Genomic DNA, 20,660 nt, shown 5'->3' with positions numbered 1-20,660 from the left:
AAAGAACCTCCTAATTCTTACATCTTCTGTTTTCTTTGTATGTGTCAGTCTTCCTTCGATCATAGGGGCTTTGTATCAGGGAGTGTCCTTACTTTCTCTGTCTTGTAAAGCGCACACTAGTGACACTGACCAGATAAATAATGGAGACATCACGCACACACAAATAACCAAGCCCTTTGTCATGAAGACTGTTCTCCTCAGCAAAGCAAGCTATAAACATTAGGAAACACCCAGAGGACTAAAAGGCTGCAAAGTGAAGCACTCTTAGGTTAGGAAACGCCAGAATGAGCATTGCCTGTGTGAGTTAACTCTGCAGTAAATGAGGCAGGGATCCTACAGGCAACAGGCTCCTTCAGTACACTGCCCCAGAGCAGAAAACTGTGTGCTGAATAAGGAAGGGGCCCCCTGGAAAAAAATACTATGGGATCATGTCAATAAAATCTGCATCATCCTGCAAATGCACAAGAGGACTGAACTGAGGGTGCCAGGGCAACACGTCTTTGGACATTTGCTAACCTGAGAATGCTTCACTTTGGAACCTTTCCATCCTGTTTCAAAACCTTGACTTTGTATTTCCTAATGATTTTATTGATGAAAGCAAATGTGAGTAATGTTAAATGAAGGGTTTTTGTTTGTTAATTTCCTTGGATTTTTTTAATAGAAAGAAAAGCTTTTCTCTCTGTGCTGTGTAACAGGGTGACCCCCCACCCCCTGCTCCAGCCTGGAAGGGGTTAGAAAAGCCCTGCAGAGGGTCTGGGGCTAGACAAGGTAAAACCCTGGCTGATTGGGGGAAGTGGCTGCATCTGGGGCCATGCCCCAAACTGAGCAACAGGGCCTTATAAGAAGGCCAGGGAAGCTGGAAGGATCAGTCTCTTTCTGTCTGTAGAGGGAGAAGGGCCTGGCTCCAGGGAGCTAGAGACAGGGTACCTGAGTGCAGCAGGGCTGGGGAAAGGCAGAGGAGCTGGGGTGCTCCAGCCTGGAAAGCCCCAGACTGTGGCCTAGCAGAATGCCAAAGGGTCCTGGGGGTTGCAGAGGGCAGCCCAGGGTAGGCCAAGGCAGCTGGTCCAAACCCTCCTTGCCAGTGATGAGTGGCTGATACTACAGCCTGCCCCAGGGTGTGGGGCTAGATGATAACTGGCAGTAACCTGATACTGAGACAAGGTGGAGATAGTGGGTGGGGGGTTACCCTGAGACTGAGGGGTTACTGCCAGGGGGCAGCACCCCTGCTAAAGGGGCACTGGGTCCAGGGAGGGGCATGGGGACCAGAGGACAAGCGGATCACTGGCCTGCAGAGGGTGCTCCGGAGCTGGAATGAGCTAATTCCCAGAAGTCACCAGCAGGAGGCGCCACGGGAGTAAATCCGCACCTCTACGAGCTGTTTAAATAATAAAGCTCTTACTCATGCATTGGTTCAGTCTATATTTTATTGCCATTGTTATCTTGGTGAAAATCCCTGTTTCACCGCTCAGTGCTGTGCTGCTCAGAGTACTGAAAGTCATTAAATTAAAGTGCATTAAAACAAAACTCACTTTATGCAACTTCAGGGTCAGTGACAGTTCTCAGCTATAACCCTGAATGTACAAGAAGCAGAGAAGCAATATCCAAGAAAAAGAGATGGAATTTTGCATCTTGTTTTCATTTAGGCCTTACTGAGGAGAGTAGCAAACACCTGCCCATTGCGAAGGAACACAGCACCGTACTGCAGCACAAACCCCATTGAGCACAGCAGGGGCTGTCGTGGTTATCCAGCTCTGGCCCTGTTTCATTACAGACTTCCTTTCGGAGATGATGTTCTGGTAACAAGGGGGAAACTAGTTGTCAAAGGTAGCTGTTGCCATGGCAGCTAGGGTGCTAGTCATTCTCCCCAAGTATGAAAATGGACTGGAGGGAGGGAGTGCTGAGTAGTGGGTTATCTCTGAAGTCACAAGGCTACTGCTCAGCCAGCACCAGTGGGCAGCAAATGTATGGTGTGTTTGTGTGTGTGTGTTGGGGGGGAGGCTTTCCCAGTGTTCCTGTTTTCACAAATTTCCTACAGAAGCCAACAACATAACTACCCAGAATGCACATTAATGATGATTCCACCCACATGATAATTAGTCGCTGAAATTTGTTTCAAATCCCGCATGGCATGTTTAAAACAAAGGGTTCCAAAAAGGGAGAGACCTTGTAAAACAGAAAATGTTGATACTCTGGTGTATTTGTGATTGTGTTAAAATTGAATACTGTGACTTTAAGTGTTGGGCAGGGTTCCTGGGTGTGCTTGCATGCTAGGGAGCTCGGTAGGGCAGCACGCAATTGGGGCGTAGCAGGAGCCAGTCACCAGGTACCTAGTGAGTTGTGCCTCTCTGTTATAGGCAGTAGCCTTTCCCTCTGAGTTTTGGGTTCTTACGTGTTGTTCTGGCTCCTAAGAAACAAATTAGCGAGACTTTGCGAATGTCCAGCAAGAGTATTTTATGTATTCTCTAACTTGTCTCCTTGGGTGCCATAAACCATGAAAGGCACAATCTCCTCCACAATAAAATAAACTTATGAAGCCAAATGTCCTTTTGAAACCAAAAATGGAACATTTCATTCTGGGAAGATTGATCTTACTGAAGCACTTCACTTTTCCTTTCTCTTTCACAGGGAGGAGCCTAAATTAAGTTTCCCTAAAACCATGACTGGAATAGTGAAGCAAAGCCTCGCTAGAAGCCAAGCAGCTCAGAAAGAATGGGATGATCACAATACAGTAGAACCCTGTTTATCTGACCCTCCATTATCCGGTTCTCCGTATTAACCCAACAACCAGCGCACGCAGGTCCAGAAGTGGGCAATCTCTCCTATGGTCCCTAGATGGCACTGCAGCCTGACATGTTCCCATTCATCCAATTATCGGATGTTTTGGTTCACCAGTCTGGCCCTGGTCCCAATTCGATGGGATAAAGGGGGTTCTGCTTTCCTTGTGAGCGATCGTTTGATGCAGGGAATCTGCTGCTGGTGTTATTCCTCATGGAAAAGTACAATTTGCAAAACTGATGGGAGGACCCTTCTGAGATGGTAGGGAGGGGTCATGCTGTTACCTGCAAAGTACATAGGCCCCGCAGCAGGGATGCACCTTGGACTGTGCATATAAACAGGTTAAAAGTGCACCACAACAGTGAAGTTGTTGTCAAGATGCTATTCTGTGCAGAGGATTGTAAGACAGCCCCTGTTCCTAATCTGAGGCCTGAATGCCATAGGGGTATCCCACTCAAGAGCTTTGAGGTGTGTGAAGAGGTCACCCTAAGTGAAAAGACGGTGGTCATGGCTGTGGTGCAGCTTCACTGGCAGGTATTATCAAGCAGGGCAGGTCTGACTCATGGAAGTTGCCTAAGATGATGTCAAAGTTAGCCTCAGGACTCAGTTTGTCAGATCACTCTGTTTTACAAGACCCAAACAGTCTTATTTATACAGATAAAAAGGTGCAAACTAAACAAAAGGCCAAAGAGAGCAAAATGCATATCCTACTAGCTCTTATTGATCTAAGTCTAATACATCTCCAATATCCCTGAAGTGGAGCAATTGTTCTACCTTAATGTCTGCTTTCCTGACACCTGGATTGCAGCATTCTTTTCATTTCTACTTAAAGGCACATAGAGCATTCTTTAATTCATTCTATTTCTTTAATATAATTCATTTCACTTGCACAATGAACACTGTGGGATCACAACCTGCACCCAGCAAAGCATCCCACAGAACTGGTACATTATGGCAGCAAGTTTATAAGGAGATGACAAGCCTGCTGGACAGGGAATAAAGAGTCAAACAGTCCCTGGGTTGAGGAGGTTGTTTTGCTGATGTTTTCAGGGAGCTCCTCCTGAGGGTGGGGGGGAAAATGGGAGGAAGCACGAAGGGGCTTGTTTGAAGATTTAACAAGGGAGTGATGGTGGTTAGCATCATGGGCCATGTAACTGCGAACACTGTGAGCCCTTAGACCAGGGATGGGCAAACTGCCCTGTCTGCAGGCACCGCCCCTGGAGCTCCCATTGGCTGTGGTTCCCAGCCAATGGGAGTTGCAGTGGCAGTGCTTGGGGCATGGGCAGCGTGTGGAGCCTCCTGGATTTCCCTATGCATAGAGGCCAGATAGGGGATGTGCTGCTGCTTCTGCGAGCCACACGGAGACATGGCACTCACGTTTTAGTCGCTCTTATCTGGACTCTCTGCAATTGGGCCACATCTTTCCTGAAAAGTGGTGCCCAGAACTGGACACAAGACTCCAGTTGAGGCCTAATCAGCGCGGAGTAGGGCGGAAGAATCACTTCTTATCTCTTGCTTACAACCCTCCTTCTCTTACCTCCATATTACAAGTGGCAAACAGAGGCAAAGGGAGACTTAACCCAGGTTTTTTAAAGGTATTTAGGCCACATAAATCCCATGGATTTCAATGGGAATTAGGAACTGAAATCCCTCTAAAAAATCTGGCCCTAAGTGATTTGCTCAAGGTTGCAAAGGAAGTCTGCAATGGGGGCGGAATTTAAACTCAGACCCCTCAAGTCTTAGGCAAGTGCGATAACCTCTGGATCATCCTTCCTTTCTCCTGTGTCTGTCTAATGACGTGTTTCTGTCTGTCTAAGCCGAGACATAACCATGTCTCTGTCTATCTATCCCCATAGCAAAACATCCGTCTGTCTAGTGTCTACCTGTCTGTCCCTGGACAGACCCATCTGTCTGACTATCTAGCTATCAAAACACCTCTTCATGTGCCCCTCACTTTATTTAAGTGGGGGGGGGCTGTGGGAACTGAGGTAATAGCGGTGACAAATGGAAATAATTACAGTCTGAGCATCTCCTCTTTATATCAGCTGCTAAGTTAACCAACGTAGTTCAAAAGGTAGTGGATCAAGCAGTGGGAGGTGTCTATTGCAGAAATCACATATCAGTGCATAAACAGTTCCTGGACACTGTTTTTCAAGGGAAATGGCGCCTTCCTTCATTATCGGGCTCGAGTTCCATTTCCATATTGTTTTCTCCTGTAAGTCACATGATGACAGAAATTTCTGCACAATGACTTAATGAGCGAGAACTAGCTCATATCTGCACTCCAGTACTGATCAGAAAAAACAGTCCCCATATTTGCATACAATGAGGAATAATTTTCTGGTGTAGTGTCCTCCTCAGGGCATCCTTCACCTCCTTGTTCCTCAGGCTGTAGATCAGGGGGTTCAGCATGGGGATCACAAGGGTATCGGACATGGCCACCATTTTCTCCCATTCCACTGAGCTGCCAGAAAAGGGTCATAAATATGTAAAGATCAAGGTCCCATATAAAATGGAAACAACAGCCAGGTGGGAGGCACAGGCGGAGAAGGCTTTGTGCCTTCCTGCTGTGGAGCAGATCCTCAGGATGGCAAAGATGATATAAGTGTAGGAGATGAGGTTGATGAGAATGATGCCTATTGTTTCAATGGCTGCAAAGAAGAAATGCACTCGCTTATTGATACGAAAGTCAGAGCAGGAGATTTCTGGGAGTGGGTGAATATTGCAGAAGAAACAATTGAGCACATTGGCGTGGCCGAAGGACAGACTGAATACAGTTCAAGTGTGCACAGTGGCATTGACACAGGCGCATAGGGAAGATCCAGCCATCAGCTGGAAGCAGACTCTCTTGGACAGAATGACATCATAAAACAATGGATTGCAGATGGCCACAAAGCGATCATAGACACTCACAGCCAGGAGGCAAAGCTCATCGGCACAGAAGGAGAAGAGGAAAAACTGAACCACACACCCAGAGAAAGAAATGTCTTTACTCTTCACTAGGGAACTGAGCATCGCCTTGGGGGCAATCACAGGGGAGGAGACAACATCTAAGAGGGACAAGTTGCTGAGGAAAAAGTACATGGAGCTGTGGAATTGGGAGTCAACGCTAATCAGCACAATCATCCAGACATTCCCCACCAGTGTGCAGAAATAAATGGCCAAGAAGAACACAAAGAGGATGTTTTGCAGCTTTAGACTGTTAGTGACTCCCCGGAAAATGAAGCCAGCCACTCTGGTGCAGTTTCCGGGAGTCATTTCTCCTGTCACTGCGCTCTGAGTCAAAGAAGAGGCAGAGGAGGAGATAGAAGCAATGGGTACCACAACAATAAATCTGATGTACAGTGGAGTCTCGTGCTACATCTTAAGAGATGCCGAAACAATGGAAATTCAATTTAGTCATAGATTCCAAAGCCCAAAGGAACCATTTTGGTTATCTAGACTAGTGGATTTTTTTCTCATTTGCGGATGAATCCAAAATTTTGAATGGAGATGGAAATTGAAGGGAAGCGTGAGGAACTTCAGCTAGACAGATCAACATCTGGACCACTCACTGCTGAAGGTGTTTGAGAGCAGGTCAGAGAAACATCCATTGGGATGTTTATTTAGTGTTACTTGGTCTTGCCCCAGCATGGGGAGCCTGACTTGACTCCATGAGGTCCCTTCCACCCTACATTGCTAGGACTTCCTAATAACAATATTTGTATTGATTATTATTTTTTTGTTGTAAAAATGCTGACATTTCCATGGAAAAGTTCAATGCAAAAGAGATTTGTTTGTTTTTGTGGGAGGAGGGCAATTTTCATCTATTTCCTAGGAATGTAGTGTTCCCACTCACTGTAAGGGGTCTGATCCAAAACAGATTGATGCCAAGGGGAGTTTTCCATTTCTTTCAGTGCGCTTTGGGTCAGGCTATTTGTTAATATCAGAATTGATCATCTTTCCAGCTAGCAGAGTGAGAAGCAAGGCAAGGTAACACTCAGTGTATTTGAACCTTCTGCACTCCCTAGAGCAGGAGATCTTCAAGGCAAAGAGATTAGTGAAGTTCACACCAAATTATAAATGTACATGAACTCAGAGAGGAAAAAACACGTCCTCTTTTACTGAACTATTCAGTATGAGATTTTGAATGCACTGAAATCAGGAAATTGAAAGCAGGGTCTAAAATCCCAAGATGTTTGTGACAGCTTTACCTGTCTTTAATTGATTAGTAGAATCATAGAATATTAGGATTGGAGGAGACCTCAGGAGGTATCTAGTCAAACACCCTTGCTCAAAGCAGGACCAATTTCCAACTAAATCATCTCAGCCAGTGCTTTGTCAAGCCTGACCTGTAAAGAAGGAGATTCCACCACCTCCCTACGGAGCCCATTCCAGTGCTTCACCACACTCCTAGTGAAATAGTGTTTCCTAATATCCATCCTAAGCCTCCCCAACTGCAACTTGAGACCATTACTCCTTGTTCTGTCATCTGCTACCACTGAGAACGGCCTAGCTCCATCCTCTTTGGAACCCCACTTCAGGTAGTTGAAAGCAGCTATCAAATCTCCCCCATATTCTTCTCTTCTGCAGACTAAACAATCCCAGTTCCCTCAGCCTCTCCTCATAAGTCATGTGCTCCAGCCCCCAAATCATTTTTGTTGCCCTCCGCTGGACTCTTTCCAATTTTTCCACATCCTTCTTGTAATGTGGGGCCCAAAACTGGACACAGTACTCCAGATGAGGCCTCACCAATGTTGAATAGAGGGAATGATCATATCTCTCGATCTGCTGGCAATGCTCCTACTTATACAGCCCAATATGCCGTTAGCCTTCTTGGCAACAAGGGCAGACTGTTGACTCATATCCAGCTTCTCGTCTACTGTAACCCCTAGGTCCTTTTCTGCAGAACGGCTCCCTAGCCATTCGGTCCCTAGTCTGTAACAGTGAATGGGATTCTTCCGTCCTAAGTGCAGGACTCTGCACTTGTCCTTGTTGAACCTCATCAGGTTTCTTTGGGCCCAGTCCTCTAATTTGTGTAGGTCCCTGTCAAGGTATTATCATAGAATCATAGATTATTAGGGTTGGAAGGGACCTCAGGAGATCATCTAGTCCAACCCCCTTCTCAAAGCAGGACCAATCCCCAACTAAATCCCTAAATGGCCCCCTCAAGGATTGAACTCACAACCCTGAGTTTAGCATGCCAATGCTCAAACCACTGAGCTAACCCACTGTTGCTAGTACTTACTGTTATGAACATGAGAGACTGTGTTAGAAAGATTGGAGAAAGCTGGTTGCACATCTGGTCCCTCTTAGCCCCAAGCGCGAACAAAGAACACCACAAACAGCACAAACAAAGACTTCCCTCCACCAAGATTTGAAAGTATCTTGTCCCCCTATTGGTCCTTTGGTCAGGTGTCAGACAGGTTCACTGAGCTTGTTAACCCTTTACAGGTAAAAGAGACATTAACCCTTAACTATCTGTTTATGACACGCCCCCCAAATCTCAGACAGTGTGGAACCACACTGGCGGTGATTTCTCCCTAGAACTTTAGAATAAACCGATTAATAACACACATGCACCGTTACATATACCACTAATTATGTAAAACTACAAGATTTTCCACATTTCAAGGACAATTTTTAACCAGTTGAATCTGGGAAACTTTCACGGGAGTGTGCATCAGCTACTTTGTTAGAAACTCCTGAAATGTGTTGAATTTCAAAATCATAATCTTGGAGAGCTAAACTCCATTGAAGAAGTTTTTTGTTGTTTCCCTTGGCAGTATGAAGCCACTCTAGCGCAGCACGTTCGGTTTGTAGCTGGAACCGCCGTCCCCAAACGTATGAGTGTAGCTTTTCCAGGGCATACACAGGCCAGTCTGTAGCTCCCCATTTTGTCATGCATATTTTTAGTAAAAATCACAGATAGGTCACAGGCTTCCATGAATTTTTCTTTATTGCCCATGACCTGTCCGTGACATTTACTAAAAATATGTGTGACAAAATTTTAGTCTTAACAATGTGCTATAACATCTACTGGGTCAGTTAGACAATATATTGATCTTCTCAGATGATCTGGCCAACACATCAATCACAACCTCACAATTCTGGAGAGACTATGATACCCAGTCTCTATGCTAAACCTGAGAAGTTCACATCCAATCAGACCTCAGCTGAGTTCCTCGGTTTCATACTGTCCCTGGAAGGAATCAAGATGGATCCATGAAAGGTCCAGGCTGTCTGCCTCTGGGCATACCCCTGCAATGTTTTTTAGGCTTCACAAACTTTTACCGGAGGTTCATCTTGAATTTTTCAAAATAAGCTGAGCCCCTCTCTGCTCTACTCTGGAAGAACGGCCAGTTCCACTGGTTGCCCAAGGCTCAGCACACATTCAAGCAGCTAAAGTTTGCTTTCACTACTGCTCCAGTATTGGTCCACCCAGACATGACGCAAGTTTTCACTGAGGAAGCCAACACCCCAGCACAGCGATTTTGGGCAGTCCTCTTCCAGAAGCATGGACCCAAGCAATGCATCCTATCGCCTACTACTCACCCCTGCTGAGTGAAACTATGAGATCTTGGACAAAGAGCTGTTGGCAATTAAGACCGCCTTTGAAGAGAGGCAACAGTACTTGGAAGGGGTCCATCATCTAGTCCAAGTCTTTACTAATCACAAGAAACTAGGGTATCTGCAGAGGGCCAAGGCCGTAAACCAAAAACAGCGCCAGTGGGCCCTGTTCTTCTCCCTATTCAACTTTATCTTGACCTACTGCCCTAAACCTAGAAATGGCAAGCCTGATGTCTTGTCCCAAAGATATGGCTCCAACCCACAAGGCCCCAGCCCAGAACCAGCCAAAATTTTTAAGTTCCATAATTTCCTCATTGCGACACACTGCCAGGATCTGCTCAGGCTCATTTGTTCTGCCTCTGTCTCTTGAACTCCATCTGACGAGATGGCCATTATCGACTGAGAACCACACGACAACCAGGAGCAGATCACATTCGTAAGAGACTACATCTGCGTTCCCCCAGGACCTGTGAGAATGGCGGCACTTCAACTCTGCCATGACTCTGCTTTGGCAGGACATTTAAGGCAATAAAAAACCCAATTATTAATGTCCCAGTTCTTCTGGAAGTCCCGTCTGTGCCCCACAACAGAGACCTTTGTCTCTTCCTGCAAGGTTTATGCCCACACCAAGATCCCATGCCAAAACCCCTGTGTTCTCCCCCAACCTCTGGACACCCCATCGCAGTCATGGGAGGCCATTTCCTTGGGTTTTGTGGTGGAACTGCCAGAACCCAGTGATTTCATGACTATCCTTTCAGTGGTGGATTGCTTTTCCAAAAAGACCTACTTTATTCCCTGCCTGGGTTTACCCTCTGCAGAGGAAACGGCCCAGCTTCAGATAAAAAACGTAATCTGTCTTAATGGCTTCCCAGAGCATGTAACCTCTGACTGGGGTCCCCAGTTTCCTGACCATTTCTGGCATGAGCCCCCTACATATATTAGGAGTCTATGTGCACCTGTCATCTGCCTACCATCCTCAGTCAAATGGCCAAATGGAAAGAATCAATCAGATCCTAGAGCAATATTTACAATGCTACACCAACCATCACTAGGGTGACTGGTCTTCACTGTTACCATATCCCAAATTCTCATATAATGCAGACCAGGCATCCACAGGCTATAGTGCCTTCTTTGTCAACTATGACTTTCTCCTGAACACCTCTGCATGCACAGACCCCCCTCAGAAATTAGACTACCAGTTTCTTCACTCATATTGGTTTAGCTGAGAAATCAACCTGATCACATTTAGGCTCCAGCTCCTTCAGTCCCTAAGAGTCCACCTTATATGCTACATTTCACTTCTAAAATCCTACACTGAGAACACATTTCTCCAAAGACACCAATCACCACCCCCATTAGCGCAAGTACAAGGCCAGGAGGAATACATTGTTTGCGAAGTCCTTGGTTCTAAGATCAAAGGGGGTAAATTATGGTACCTGACTGACTGGGAAGGTTACAACCCAGAGGAATACACTTGGAGCCAACAGAAAACATTCAAGCTCCTTCCATAGGAGCCACTATGAGAAATCTGGGCCCACATCACTCTGAGGGGAAAGGGAGGGGGTGGTGTCATGACCCAAATCTTGGTTCATAGGGTTCATGGGAACAGCCTGTGATGGAACACACCCTCCTATTCGCATCATAGTTACTAGTGTAATCAACTTTGTACAAGGTATAACTTGTAATGTATCTGTAGCGGGATGATCACCCGCTCCTGCCTGGGAGGGATTAAAAATAGTCCTGGGGAGGGCTTTGGCTGGGATAAAGCAGCTACTAGGCTGACTGTGCCCCAGTCAGGCCACAGCTGGCCCTATAAAAGGCCAGTGAGCCAGGAGCTGGTAGAGTCACATTCTAGCTGAGGAGGTAGATGGATCTAGCTGCCCGAGCCCTAAAGGGTACTGGAGTGAAGCAGGGCTGGAGAGCTCCAGGCTGGCAACTCCTCAGACTGAAAGGCCTGGTCCTAGGCCCTGAGAGGTACTGGGTGGCAGAGAAAGGCAGCAGGTCTGAACCCCCTTGCCTATGATGAGTGACTTTTACACTGCAGTCTGCAGGGGCTTGGTGATGGCTGGCAGTAGCCCAGACTGAGGCAAGGTGGGGATTAGAGGGTTGGGGCTTTCCCAGAGAGGGGAGACCCATAAAGACTGGTGGGGTATTACCAGGGGGCAGACCCAGATAAAGGGGCACTGGGGTCTGGGAGAGACATGGGGCTAGCTACAAGCGGGACACTGGCCTGTGGAGGGTGCTCTGGAGGCTGGAAAAGAGCTAATTCCCTGAGATGAGCAGCAGGAGGTGAGTCCTGCACCTTTACAGCATCATTTGATGTGACTTGTGATGTGCCACCATTTGCTGGTCAGTATTGTCCTAATAAAATATCTGTGGCAACATCGTATGTGAAGTTCCCAGATTCCCCTGCATGGTGTTCAAAACTCACGTAGCACGAAACTGGTCAAACGGGCCTGTCTTGGACAAAGCAGGGTGTGTTTGCCTTAATTTTCATTTAAGCAGTAAACAGGGTCATCAAGGAGGAAGGAATAAAAAAGGAAGCTCAAACAGGTAGGAAAAACAGGGAAAATCCTTCCACGTCCTTCTTTGTCTCGTAATTCCCAGCTGGAAATGTTTTTCAAGGCGGTGTTTGAAACTCTAAAAAGGAGCAAACTCTCCAAGACACCCCTTTCTCTCTCCCTGCCCATCGCATTCTCTGTGCCTGAGAAGACAAAAGAAAACAGCCACTGGAGTTTGAGGGAAGGGTCTTCACCGGAAGAGTTTGCTCAGTAATCTTGCTGGAAGCTGGTAGTGAGGGTTTTTGCTTGGATCTAACATAGTTTGCTAAGTTCTGTACTAGTGAGCATTTTATCTTTATTTTTCTTGTAACCATTTCTGATTTTTATGCCTCATGGCTTGTACTCACTTAAAATCTGTCTCACTGTAGTTAATAAACTTGTTTTACTGTTTTATCTAGATCAGTGTGCTTAAGTTGAAGTGTCTGGGAAACTCTATACAAGTTGGTATATTATTACCTTAAAGGAATACCAGTCTTCATATATTTGTACTGTCCAGGAGAGGGCTGGGCAGCACAGGACATACATTTCTCGGGGTAAATCTGGGATTGGGGGCATGTTGGGGTCACCCTGGGGGGAGGGATAGCTCAGTGGTTTGAGCATTGGCCTGCTAAACCCAGGGTTGTGAGTTCAATCTTTGAGGGGGCCACTTAGGGATCTGGGACAAAAATCAATACTTGGTCCTGCTAGTGAAGACAAGGGGCTGGATTCGATGACCTTTCGAGGTCCCTTCCAGTTCTAGGAGATAGATATATCTCCAAGTATAAACAAACAAAAACCCAAGGCTTGTGAGAGCAAGGGTGTGGCAGGCAGGCTGCAGCCACAGACAGACACTCAGGGCAAGGTTTGCATGGTAGAAGGACCAGTTTGAGCTATTACAGTAAGGTACTCAAGGTTGCAGGGCAGGGGTGACAGCCCTCTGGACTGTAACCCAGTATGTCACACAGCCACACCCCAGCTCTCTGCTTGGCCCCACTAAAGCCGGGAATAGGAACAGGAAGCTATCTGAACTGGCAGCTTGAAGCCTGGCCTATGACTTGAGGTTCCCAAACTCCAGTTTGTCCCCTGCCTCTGACTCCCCAGTAGCCTGACCTGTCCTGACTCATGGTTCTGATTTCCAGTTTGTCTCCTGCTTCTGAGCTTTTGGCATCCTGGTGTAGCTGACTCTTGACTCCTGTCTCATGACTGTGTGCTCTGGCTGCTCACAACCCAACCATGGCAGCCAGACTAGATGATCAGATCAGGAAAACTTTTTTGAACTAGTTAAAGTCGATTATGATTCTCAACCCTCATTTGACAGAATCTGTCTGTCTCTTGCAGGTGTATATCTGGCCCCTACCACTGCAGTATCTGAGCCTTCACCACCTTCAGGGTATTTATATTCGCAGTTTATCTGTGAGGTAAGAGAGGGTCATTACAGATTAGGAGAAAGACGTAGCCTCTCTGGGTCTCAATCTTTTCTGCCAAATGAGGTATTTTTGTTTCAGGCTGATAACTAATGAGTGTCAGTTCTCACTGTAAAACCCTAGTGTAGACAAGGCCTAGGCAGATTTTACTGTGACGTAGGTGGCTGAGGTCAGCACTGCACACTCTACCCGGGTTCGACTTCACCTAGCTACATTGCAGGAAAAGCTACAGTGCCTTGTTTTCACAGCAAGACAGCAGCATGCATTAGCTCTCACACTGTAAACACATATCTTGCTTAGAAGTCAAGACACACTGGAAGTAACTTGGTCAAGGTCACAGAGGGAGTCAGTGGCAGAGCGGGACTTGAACATAGGCATCCCAGAGTCTACATGAGGGCCTGAACCACAGACCCTTCCTTGTAATTGTCTGGCTCAGCTGATATTTCAAAGCAAAATGTTCCCCAAATCACCACCTCCTGCTCCTCTTACTGCTGAAATCCAGAGTTCAAGGTTCTTAATTTCCTGCTGGGGCATCCCCATCACCAGCTCTTGGAGCCAAATAAGGACCACAGGGAAATACTCTACTTTCGGGCTGCTGGCTGCAGAGAAATTGCAGAACAGGGAGCTGGGGACATGATCGGTGAGCAAGATGGGAACGGCTTTCTAAATAGAAAATCTAAAATAGACAATCAATTGGCAAGTCTGCCCAGTTTCCTGTTCGTGGCCTGGTATCAGGAACTGACTTTAGATGTTTCCAAGCCGCCGTGCTGCTCAGGGGATGTTTCAAGGCACATTGTAATAGCATGGCCGTCATGACATCCACATTGTATTTACATTAGTGTGCCCAACACTTGGGACTTAGGCTTGGTCGTCACACAGGTTCTGTATTGCTGTAACTATGTCCGTTAGAGGCCTGACTATTTGACTGAGTTCTCCAGGGATCTGACTGAGCTCGTACCTGTCATCTATTGATCAGCTGGAGGAAAGGACCCCACAAGCAGAGTTTATTTGCATAGATCGGCTGTGGCAAAATTACTGACCCTCTGAGCCGGATATGACAATCTTCAGAAGTTCAAGAGTTGGGGGTGTGCCTGCCGGGGCTTGGGGCTTTAGCCCCATGGTAGGGTGGTCAGAGTAGGGGTTTCTGTCCTGCAGAGAGGAGGATCTCAGAGCTTCAGCCCTGGGGGAGGCAGTAGCCGGGGCTCAGGGCTTCAGCCTTGTGGGAGGCATCTGCCAAGGTTCAGAACTTCAGCCCCGCTCGAGCTCAAGTCCTGAGCCCTGGCAGGCACTCCCCATGGGGCTGAAACCCTGTGGTGACAGAAGCCAGAGGTGCCTGGGGGGGGAGGTGTCATATCCTCCCCCTAGATTTTTGCCAGGGTTTTCTGGCCCCCCTTGCTGTAGGTGTTCTCCCACTTCCTGGGATCAGTGGTCAGCAGTAGCCCCAGCCACTCATCAGCACCTCGGTCGGCCAGCAGCCCTGGGAGCTCTGGTCAGTCTTCAGGTGGCAGTCCCAGGAGCTCCTCCTTGATGTCCCACTCTGGCAATAGGCAATAAGCGTCTCCCTCAGCAACTCCAGCCCAACTGACCTACAGGTCCCGCCTTTTGTACTTCTGCTTCCTGTCCTGCCCCTTGGCTTCCGGTGGGGTGGGAGTGGCTATCCTACCTCTGCAGCCCAAGGGATGGGCAGAGATTCCTCCTGAGCTGTCTCTGAGGGAGGCCACACCCAGAGTGATCAATAGATACGTTACCAAGGTGATCAATTGTGGCTGTTTGGGTTAAAGTTCACTCAGATCTTAGATGCAAGAATAATGAAATGTTGTTATCCTTATTGTACAAGTAAATCAAAACAAAGTGGTAAAGTCCTCATGGATTATTTTGCTTTGAAAGGACATTTTGTTTAGAAACGTATTTTATCTTGGTATACGTTATTATATCTCAAATAGAAAATTCAAAACGGAAACATAACAATTTGATTTTATAGAAATGAAATGTTTCAATTGAGCCAAAATGAATTTTTTTTTGAAAAATTTGGCTCACAGATAAACACTGGAATTGACCAGTTCACCTTGTTCTGGAACAAACCCCAATTCTGAAAGGTCAGAATTTCCTGTGAAACTGGAATTCCGGTTCTTGTGCAACTCCACATGTAGCAGAATTCATGGAGATATTGCTAAGTTTGTGCTGCCAGCAGGTGGCTGTCCTGTAGAACTACACTTTTATCATATACCACTGAATGTCAGAGCTGGCTGGGGGTTGAGCTGTTCATAACAAATACCATTTCAACGTATAATTTATAACTTTCAGCAACTGCCCTGAACAACTGGAACAAGAGAAGCCAGATCCAGATCTCAGTTACTCTTGTGTAAATCCAGAGTGACCGCATTGGAGTCCATGGACTTGTTCTGGATTTATACCTAAGGTCCAAACCTGATCAGCCTTGGGGTGAAAATCCATTAGAGATCCAGGGATCATGCGGACAACTTTCCTTCAAAAAAATGTTAATTTGTCACAGAACAAAATGCTTTGTTTCAATTACCTCTCTCTAGTCTGTCGATCTATCTAGGAGTATTGCGCTGTAGAAGAATGTACCAAAACAGGCTGGGATCTCAGTGACACCAGCGTGAACAGGGGTGATTTCACTAACTGACCACTGGGCAATTCTAAGTTTTTGTATTGATTTAACTCTATCAGTTTAGAAATTGATCGAGTTAAATCTCTGTGCCCCCAGTGTGGAGACGGACAGAGCTGTCTGAAGCTGCTTGTAACTTTTGCTCCATGCATCTGAAGAAGTGAATTTTGGCAATTAATTTGGCAATTGATCTTTGATTATCAACAGGTAAGTATGCCCAGTGGTCTATGATGGGATGTTAGATGGGGTGGGATCTGAGTTACTATAAAGAATTCTTTCCTGGGTGCTGGCTGGTGAGTCTTGCCCACATGCTCAGGGTTTAACTGATCGCCATATTTGGGGTCGGGAAGGAATTTTCCTCCAGGGCAAATTGGCAGAGGGCCTGGAGGTTTTTCACCTTCCTCTGCAGCATGGGGCATGGGTCACTTGCTGGAGGATTCTCTGCAGCTTGAGTTCTTTAAACCATCATTTGAGGACTTCAATAACTCAGACACAGGTTAGGGGTTTGTTACTGGGGTGAGTGGGTGAGATTCTGTGGCCCGCAGTGTGCGGGAGGTCAGACTAGATGATCATAATGGTCTCTTCTGACCTTAAAGTCTATGAGTCTATAAGTGAGGTTTTTTTACTGACAAAAGTTTATGCCCAAATAAATCGGTTAGTCTTTACGGTGCCACCGGACTCCTTGTTTTTCCAGTGTGAGCTTTATTACTCAGAAAAGCTCTGCTGATAGAAGGTGTTTATAATGGGGTAACTGCATACAGGGGGTTGCATACATTAAATTGCATCCGTTTCTAAATGGAACTAGTGAAAGCAATAGAAATGCTGGGTGGAGCCTGCTCTGAGGCCCAGAGAGGCTCTGTCATGGGAACCTGAGACCACCCTTTGGTTCCTGGGTATCTCGTGGAGGGGCTGGGGTCAGACAGCAGAAAGTTACTCATCTTCCCTTTCAAGGCCCTTCACAGCCACCTACCTGTTGCCTCCCACACACTGTCGAGATGTGGTCTCATAGGCAGTGAGTGTAAGTGGCCAGAGGAGGCTAAGCCTCCCCAAACAGCCTACCTGCTGCCTTTGGAACGCGCTGCTGCCATAAGGGTGGGTTACCCAGCTGTGGCTCCGGCCACGTTCTGACCCAAGGCCCTGGTCCCACTTGTCCTCTTCCCCCAAGGCACCGCCTCTTCCTGTCCCTGCTCCACCCACATGGGAGCCTCATTGCAGCAGGTGAGGAGGTGCATGTGAGTAGTGAGTAACCAGCTTGTCGGCCAACTGGCGAGCAGGGGGGACCTGGGGTATGGGTGTGAGCAGCAGGCGGTGGGACAGGGGATGGAGAAAAGAGGCACAAGCGATGGGTGTGGGGGAAGAGTCACAAGTGGGGGTGGGAGCCTCGGGAAAGGGGCCAAATGGGGCCAAAGGCAGAGCATGGGTGGGGTGTCTGGGGCAGGAGGCTGAATGGGGGTGGGCCTCAGGGCGTGGCCTCGGTGCGCTCAGCCTCCCCAAATGAAGGAGTTACATGCTATCCACGTGTGGACTCCCACTTCTGATCAGCCCGTGCTGCCAGCCTCCAGCGTCCGCTTGCTCCATTTTCAAACAAGTCCCTTGGTGCATCCTCCAGCTTGAGGGGAGAAGGAAGATTTCCCTGAGCATCCACACAACCCCTTCATCATCCTCGCTCCTCCGCTTTGCCCTGATTCCTGCAGAAAACTCACCAACCCTCAGGCTGCTGGTGAGCGGAGATCACTGCCCCTCACGCTGACTAGTTCTGCCTCATTGCTTCCCTGCGCTTCCCCGTCTGTCTGTATCTACCTGTCATCTCTTGCCCTAGACACAGACTGTGCATGGCTGAAGGCAGGGACCATCTCTCAGTTCAGTGGCTGTCCAGCACCTGGCACTGTGGGGTCCAGGCCATGACTGGGGCACCTCAGCACTACAGTAATACAACAACAAGAGACTCACATTGGGCAGGAGTCTCCATCCAGACACCTCACACGGATGGGCTCTGCCCAAGGTACACTGCCAGCAGTGGATTCATGTGGCAGGTTGGCAGGCAGCAGGGACATGGGAGCAGAGATCACAGCCCTGGAGCCTCTGAGCTCAACAGGGAGGTGAGGAAAGGGGGAGTTGTCCTGGAGAGGGAGTGATTGTTGGGGGACCACTTCCTTCTCAGCTGGGGTTTGTGCAGGGCAGGCTCTAAGCATGCTTACCAGATCAGGCCCCACAGGCAAGGTCCAGGCTGGCCTGAGGATCTCTCCGGCGCCTAAGCATTGAACTGCTCAGCTGTGTCAGGGCTGCAGCAGCTCCGTTCACATCCACTGGTGTTCAGGTCTGAAGGCAGTGCTGCCGCCAGCAGCAGCGCAGAAGTAAGGGTGCCATAATATTGATTGATGAGGCACAGAAAGGGATCCTGTTTGTACTGCACAACTTCAGGAACATGTCTTGCAAACACTTTCATGGCTACTTGATGAGCCATCAACCACTGCTGAGAGAGATACGCTCTACAGAGAAACATGCATTGGCCCAACAGGAAGAAGTACAGTAGGAAAGGACTGACTGCATATAAAAAGGTACATTTAAATTTGATTTATATTTATTTTTGAGGCTCTTACACTTGCTATTTATAAATGTTAGTGGGATTGGTTTCCTGGAGTACAACCTGGACTAGGAGCCCTCTGTCCTACTAGCCTGTGCTCCCCCTCACACTGTGATGCTGTTGCTAAGCCACAAACCGCTGTCAGGGATTGCCCTTATGCAGCCTTCCACAGGCAAGGACACACCCAACTGAACACTTCTCCCTGCCATTCATGAACCAACGATAGAGAGGCTCCAGCCAATTCTCCCCAGCCTTGCACCCCAGAACTCTATCATTTTGCACCAGTCAGAAGTCTGACCAGTGTAAATTCATTAAGATCACCACTTCTATGAAGGAAAGTGGACATGCACCAGCCTTTGAAACCTGAGCCGATTTTCCCAATCACATCAACCCAAACACACAGTTTTAGGTAAAATATGAAACAGATTTATTCACTGCAAAAAGATAGATTTTAAGTGATCATAAGTAGTGAGCATAGAGATTAGAGTTGGTTACCTAAGAAATAAAATAAATTCCCAGTCTAAGTTCCATGAACTAAACATGATTTGAATCAAGCAGTGTCTCACCTGGATAGATAGTAGTACAAACAGGTTACAAATCTTCAATACACGGGCTGGAACTCTTCTCCACCCAGCACCACCTCCACAGTTCGAAGTCTTTGTTCTCCAGATGTGTTTCCAGGTGTTGAGTTGTGAGGGGAGTGAGGCCAAGTGATGATGTCACTTCCCCACTTTTATAGTTTCTTCCAGCTTGCTGGAAAGATCTTTGCTATGATGTGACTCAAGCAGTCTCCATTGTCTAGGTGCTCCCTCTGAGAAGTCTCCATTGTGGACAGTTCCTCGGATAGTCGTTGGGAGTGTGGATTCCCTTTAATGAGTCATCAGCACGTCTGGCTCCTCCATTGTTTCACCAGAAAAGCTGTTCGTGGGTGTTCCCAACCTCACAATATATTTCAGTAACACAAACATAGCAAAACATCGTAACTCCACATACAATGATAGCACATACAATCCAACAGGATATCAATTTTCAACAGATCAAGACTTTTAAAATGATACCTCACAAGGCAGACCTTGTAAAGAACATGTCATAATTGTATGACAGTGGTGAATATGGGGGTTCCAGAGTGCTGCTTTGAGGTACAAAGTGCCACAGTTAGATATTCAAAATAGAAAGAAACTGTACAGTAGGAATGGGACCCCTCTCCCCGTCAACTCCTCCACTCCCCCAGCAGTGTCCTCTATTTGGGAACTTGAAATGTGGTAACCTTAGACAGGGAGATTTCCCAGCGCACTCAGCACTGGCCTCACACTGCTTCTTGGAGTCATCAGGAGTGTGGCGGGAGGTGGGGCAGGGTGAGGCCAACGCTAGGCACTCTGGGAAATCCCCCATAGAGAGCATAGAGGAAGGGCTGCCTTTTGCATTCCAGCTTTTAATACAAATTGCTGAGAATCCAGGTCTTGATCCAGAGTGCCCCAGCATCTGGGGTATTAGGCTCGAGGTGACGGGCCGGGAGAGCCCTGCTCACATACAGTGCCCACACTCGGCGTTGGATCACTGAGATACACACTGCACTAGCTGCAGCAGGATATCAGTTAGCGGGATGCTTCTCTTCAGGGATCTACCTCCAGCCCTCACTAGGCCCTGGGGACTGGCCTTTGTGGGACTCTGTTTAGGTCAAGGCTGAGAGGGAGGCTGGCCTTGTCATTAGGGGACTGGGCTGGGACATGCCAGCCCTGGGGGTGGTGCCCAACTCTGCCACAGATGTTCTGTGTGACTTTTGGTAATGCACGTGGCCTCTCCGGGCCCCAGTTCCCCAGCCGCAAAGTTTCTGGTGAGACTGTGAGCTATTTGGGGAAAAGGAAGGGGAAGTGGTCAGTGGTATGCAGGGGACAGCCTGGGTTTGAAAGATATTTTCTGTCAGACGTGCAGAGTGAGGGGTGTTTCTAAGTGCTGAAGGCTGGGATGTCGTTGCCCTCAGTAATACCGTCCAGGCTGCTCAGTGCTTTGGTGCTAACAGCAGCTAAGGCAGCCTGCTCATTCAGCAGACCTCAATGCTACGCATAAAGAATGACCATCAGCACAAAGGTGACAAAGGCTGCTGACCAGGTTTATTGCCCTCAAGGCACAGCCATAGCACCTGGGGTACGTGGTAGCCG

At 47.6% G+C, this 20,660-nt stretch overlaps 1 long non-coding RNA gene across 1 annotated transcript; it reads right to left on the bottom strand.

Moving 5' to 3' along the window:
• Positions 1-4,174: 4,174 nt before the first annotated feature.
• Positions 4,175-15,020, bottom strand: LOC115639387. Its single transcript, XR_003997651.1, has 3 exons — positions 15,010-15,020; positions 5,043-5,052; positions 4,175-4,302 (listed from the first exon to the last, which is right to left on the bottom strand). It is a non-coding gene; the product is annotated as an uncharacterized LOC115639387 (long non-coding RNA).
• Positions 15,021-20,660: the final 5,640 nt, after the last annotated feature.

The sequence above is a fragment of the Gopherus evgoodei genome, chromosome 24 (assembly GCF_007399415.2).
Source record: "Gopherus evgoodei ecotype Sinaloan lineage chromosome 24, rGopEvg1_v1.p, whole genome shotgun sequence".
NCBI classification, from domain to species: Eukaryota; Metazoa; Chordata; order Testudines; family Testudinidae; genus Gopherus; species Gopherus evgoodei.
The sequence above is the reverse complement of the archived record's forward strand: the minus strand, read 5'-3'. Positions and strand labels throughout refer to the sequence as shown.